This window comes from Petromyzon marinus, chromosome 20, assembly GCF_048934315.1.
Source record: "Petromyzon marinus isolate PM22_M1 ecotype Great Lakes invasive population chromosome 20, UKy_Petmar_22M1.pri1.0, whole genome shotgun sequence".
Classification (NCBI taxonomy): domain Eukaryota; kingdom Metazoa; phylum Chordata; class Hyperoartia; order Petromyzontiformes; family Petromyzontidae; genus Petromyzon; species Petromyzon marinus.
This window is the reverse complement of record NC_133686.1, coordinates 12264914-12270157: the sequence shown is the minus strand read 5'-3', so window position 1 is coordinate 12270157 and position 5244 is coordinate 12264914. Positions and strand designations below refer to the sequence as shown.

At 41.5% G+C, this 5244-nt stretch overlaps 1 long non-coding RNA gene across 1 annotated transcript; it reads right to left on the bottom strand.

Moving 5' to 3' along the window:
- Positions 1–667: 667 nt before the first annotated feature.
- LOC142925386 (uncharacterized) lies at positions 668–4658 on the bottom strand. The gene is made up of 2 exons (XR_012942369.1): positions 3397–4658; positions 668–3020 (listed from the first exon to the last, which is right to left on the bottom strand). It is a non-coding gene; the product is annotated as an uncharacterized LOC142925386 (long non-coding RNA).
- Positions 4659–5244: the final 586 nt, after the last annotated feature.

The window sequence follows — 5244 nt, the reverse complement described above, 5'->3', positions numbered from 1 at the left end:
TAAATCTGGTGAAACCCTTATTGCGATTCTAGCACACGGAACGTGCTTTTTAAAATAACGCCACGGGTTCTTTAACATCCACCGTGAAGAAGTGGACGTGTTGGTTAATACACCCGCAGTATTAACCAGGGCCGTCCGTTGGTTACGAATTATGAATCTCTGCGACAAGTGGTTGCAGCGGTTCACACGTCGCCCGTTACCCAACATCGGGCTGCCACCCGTGGAGCAAACATGGACCCCACATGACGCGCAGCGGAACACGTGGGACCACGACCGCGAGCTGACGGAAGTGCGTCCCCACTGCGGGAACGTCCGCACCTCCGATTAGAACGGTTGGCTACGTACGGTGCGAAATAAGTTCAACGTACATAGCCGCAGCCCCTTCTACCTCATGCAGACTCGGGCGTTTTCCCTCCACATTCAGAGTATTTAGCTGCTATCAATTTCCACACGATAAGCCACTTCGTTGAGCTATCGTCTTGCTTCTGAAAAATAGCTATACAGCTCAATGTGCCTTACCTGGTAAAATAAAAACGAGTGTATAGTTTAGTTTTAGATCCATGGCCTGAGCATTGCCATACGCCCACCGAGGTGTTGGCACTCGGATCCATGTGTCTGCCCCGGTGCCGTGGTGAAGCAGAAAACAGTCACTCACGTGGAATGTATCTCAGTTTCAGTTTCTTTATTTTGGTATAGCCCAGTGAGCCATTCGGCTCTTGAATCAGGTGCAACCACAACAAACAAAAACACGAACAAGAAAAACATCTTAAAGTGACTATGTGACTGTGCAAACAGAAAATCCATGAAAAAAACAGCAAAATATTCCTGAAAAAAGCACCGTACACCAACGCTGTATTAAAAAAATCCCAGTGGGATGCAAGTCAAACAACAACAACAACAACCACAAGAAAACTTAGATTAAGGCCATCAGTCTAACTCCGTACTACAACAAAACAAACATGTCCAAACCAATAAACGTTTTCGAAATCACCAAAAAATAAAGCCATAATTGCAACGTAACAGTGATCATAGGGACTGTGACCGGATTTTTACAATAAACTACATAAATAACATGTAACACCAAATCCTAGAGCCATAGCTGGCTGCATGAGTTACTCCACAACTACAGAAGCATCAGTCGGAGTATCAAATTTGTCAATGCACCTTTAAGATCAGCACGCTAAATCAAAATACAGACAATACTTTGCTGCGTCATCCGGAGCAAAAACATTTTATTTTATGCCAATGAATTGCAGTGGTAGCTAGGGGTGTACAACTCCTCTAGAGCAGTTTTGAGAGAAGATCTCATTGGTAGCGATTCAAGTTGCAGTTTATTGGCAATAGCATTCCAGACCCTGGGGGCATCAATAGCAAAGGCCCTTCCTCCCGTTTTTGTACGGCAATAGGGAATGTGAAGCTGGTAAATGAGCGAAAACCTGAGGTCAAATTTGTTCTTTAAAACAGAGAGGAGATCCAGCAGGTAGTCTGCGGATTTTTTTGTAAGCACATCGTGAATAAATAAGATCTGGTGAACAAGCCGTCGAATATTAAGAGATGTTAAGTTTGACCCAATGTATAGATTACAGTGGTGAGTCCTATATGGGCAGTTCAATGTAAATCTCATAAACATGTGCAGCAAACACAACCGTTTCAATGTCACGTTCATACGTTTTCAGCTCCTTTGTCGGCTCGTGTGCAACTGGAAATCAGCAGGAAAAACACAAAGACAGAGGAATATACACACACAGCAATAATAGTTATACAACGTAGGAATTGATCAATTATATTCAGCAATCGATAAATGGCATACCGTTAGCCATATTTTACATTTTTGTATGGGCAACAGAGCTCTTGTGTGCATGCTATTTGTTCAGGACATTTAACCTTAACTCTGACAAAGCAAACACTGCTCACCTTCTTGTTTAAATGTTAAAGGGACCCAATGGGATTTTTCATCCTGTTAACTTTCCACACGATAAAAGGCAAAGTCAATTGCGTTTAGAATTCAACAAAACATCCCGGGATATCCATGGGGGACCGTAACAATATGTAAAAATCTGTAAATACTTGTTTAAACTTTTGTTTAATGCGATTACATGCGCGGCAGTATCCATTATGTGATTGGTACGCTGCGTAGCGGGCACTGCTGAGAGTAGTTGTACACTCATTCGTCTCGCGATCAACATTAAAGACAATCAAAGTATTGAGTTGTGTCGCCAGAGTTACGTCAACGTTCTAATTTTGCGTCTCGTTTATAAATGGATTCTTGTTTTTATGAACTGTGTAGAGTATTTGTAAAGTCACAGATTACATTTCTATCATTCGGGTAAATCAATTGAACCTGTTTTTGTTATTAGAATGGGAACACAAATGCCCATGCTAATCATTGGGGCGGTGCACTTTTTCAAACATAAATGGTATGCTCCAGTTTCAATCAACATTGTTGTTCACGTTTAAATGTCATGTTTTACGGGAAATTATTAGTGAATCGAATCCAATGAAAAAAGAAACCCGAATGCTATTTAAAAACTAGAAATATTGGTCAATAATATTCGCTAAAATAATTTAAAACCTGGAACTTAGAAACACATATTAAATGTATTTACGACGATCTATTGCATATGAGTATGATAATAATGTTATTGGAGCACTCAACAATTGTTATTACGATACAGAAATAGGTTTACAAAGTATCATTGTAATTTACAATAGTGTATTTTGCATATGATAAAGTCTGCACAAAGTTTCTAAGAGGATAAAAAACACATTGGACAATAATGAACGTACGTTTGGGACTGCATACGACTGCAAGGACAACTGCATACATTTTCAATGGTATATTTAACTTCTGTAAATATGAATAATTAAAAGAACATGTCAGGACAGCGGAGCTAATTTTGTTGCTTGAAACAAAAGGTCCGTGATGCCACGCGTCCGCGAACGAGCATAAAGCAATGATTGACAGGCTCTGAAATCAATTTAGCCCGTTTCCTGCACAGACTTCCATCTTTGTTTTCCATCTGGCAAACAAAACAGAGAGCACACACACACACCCCACTATTAACAAGAGGCATTTGAAAAAAATGTATTTTTATTATTATCATCGTGAAATGGTTTATTTTTATTCATAACCCTCTTTCCGAGCAAAACACTTTCAATGTGACGCACAGCGTTTTGAAGATATTGAAGCATAAACCGATTAAAAGTGTGAACAAAAATATATATGAAAGAAAATAAATGCACACTACAAGCATTTGTGGGGTGTTAAATGTCACTTGTTAAAAACGTTAAAATAGCTGTGGTTTGTTTTGTTTCGACTACCGACGGCGGCATTAATTAATGAACAAATATTCCGTGATGCTTTAAGTGCTCTTTAGAACGTGGGAAAGCACTCACCCCGGCCATTAGAGTTGCCTTCAACGATGAGACGATTGTGAAAAGACGTGCACAAGGCCACATTCCGCTTACTTTGCGCAAAAATGCGAATCTCAAGAAAGCCGCATGTCAATTAACCAAGAACCTGCGCAATTCTGCGATTTAAAAGGAGAGATTCCGCCTCAGTTCTCGCAATTGTCTCAATCTAAATTCGAAGTTCTTTTGATGTGATCATTTGGGAAGCTCCGCTTTCGATTGGCCTAACGAGGTGACCTTGCCCAAAAGGCGAACGAAGAGCTCGAGTAGCTCATCAGCTGCTATTAACGTTGTCCAACATCGCGTGCTAGCTGTGTTGGGGAGGAGGAGGGGGGTGTGAACGCGTTAAAAGTGGGGGAGGGGGGGGGGCTCACGCAAGTCTCGAGTGGAGGCTTCTCGCTGTTGCAGCGCTAGCGGTGAAAAAGCCAATTACGTTTTTTTTTTCGCTACAAGAAGCTTCGGCGTCAGGTGGACAGTCATTCTCTTCGCAGCGAGCGCTGCACGGTGCGAATGCTGGTTTACGGATGAGCATTTTTCATTCGGAACTGTGCCTTACAAACAACAGTAGCAAAAAAAACCGCACTAAACGCAGAAGAAATGTGTAACCTTAAAACGCATACCTACGCGATATATCTTGAAGGTCTACTCAGCCGGGGCGTCATTTTCATCGGGTTCGGTGAATAATTTGTGCGCCCGGTTATATTTCTTCGTGACTGAATTTAGAAATGTTATGAGGATCACCCCCAAGTTGTTTTTTCCCCCCTTGCACATTCGTCATTAATAGAAAAAAAACACGCCATCATTCTGAATTAATTTTGGTGGATTACTTCCAAAAATAAGGAATTAAATATTCCCCAATCCTTGGATTTTTTTACAGTGTAGATTTCTTTTCTCGTTTTAAAAATTAAGGCAACGCTGCATTTGACTGATTTTGATTTTATATTTGCATCATTTTTTCCTCTGCTCCATTTTCTTAAAATGCTGGATGCAAACATTTGAATTGTTTTCCATTATTCACCTTAATGTGCTGCTTGCCTATCAACGAAAAGAGCCACACTTTTCAATGCCCTTGTCTTTATATTTATTTGATTTAAGAAAATAAAAAGCATTACCTATATATGAACTTACAAACACGTTTAAATATGGTTTCCAGAATACACCTTTTTATAAATCAGGAATTTATCAAATTAAAAAAAGAGATGTTTCTAAAATATTTATAAATTAAACGTGGATCTGTGCTCATATGATATTTGGGAATCCACTCCTGATATTTTAAGGTCGTAAACATGCAACGCTGAATTATGTTCTGTTCGGAAATGCACACATCTTACACTTTGAATGCAACCATTTCTGGGGATTAAAAAATAACATATACACATACACACACTAAGACCACGTACAAAAAACACACGCGCGTGCATAATACACACATGCAGACGGGCACCGGAACAAGAGCTCAACCGCAGAAGCCGTGTTGGGTCCCCGACGTCCACTCTCGACCCAGACTCTAATTGACAGGCCACACAGCCCAGAATAAATAGCTGAGCATTCAATGGCTGCAGCTCAAAAAAGTCCCAAAATCACACTCCATCCCCCCCGCCCCCGCTCCACCACCGCACGCCGCACTTCCACCCACCTTCCCTTTTCCTGCACTTCATTATGTTCTCATTCGTGTCTCTTGCCGATCAGGGGCAAGACATCTGAGCGATGCTGCGGCCACCCAATCAATACGGTACACACATCACCTCGACCGGCGAGCGCGTGGCCCCGGGGGCTACGCCGGGCGCCGCTCCCATGCTGAGGTGGGGTGGTGGTGGTGGTGGTGGTAGTGGG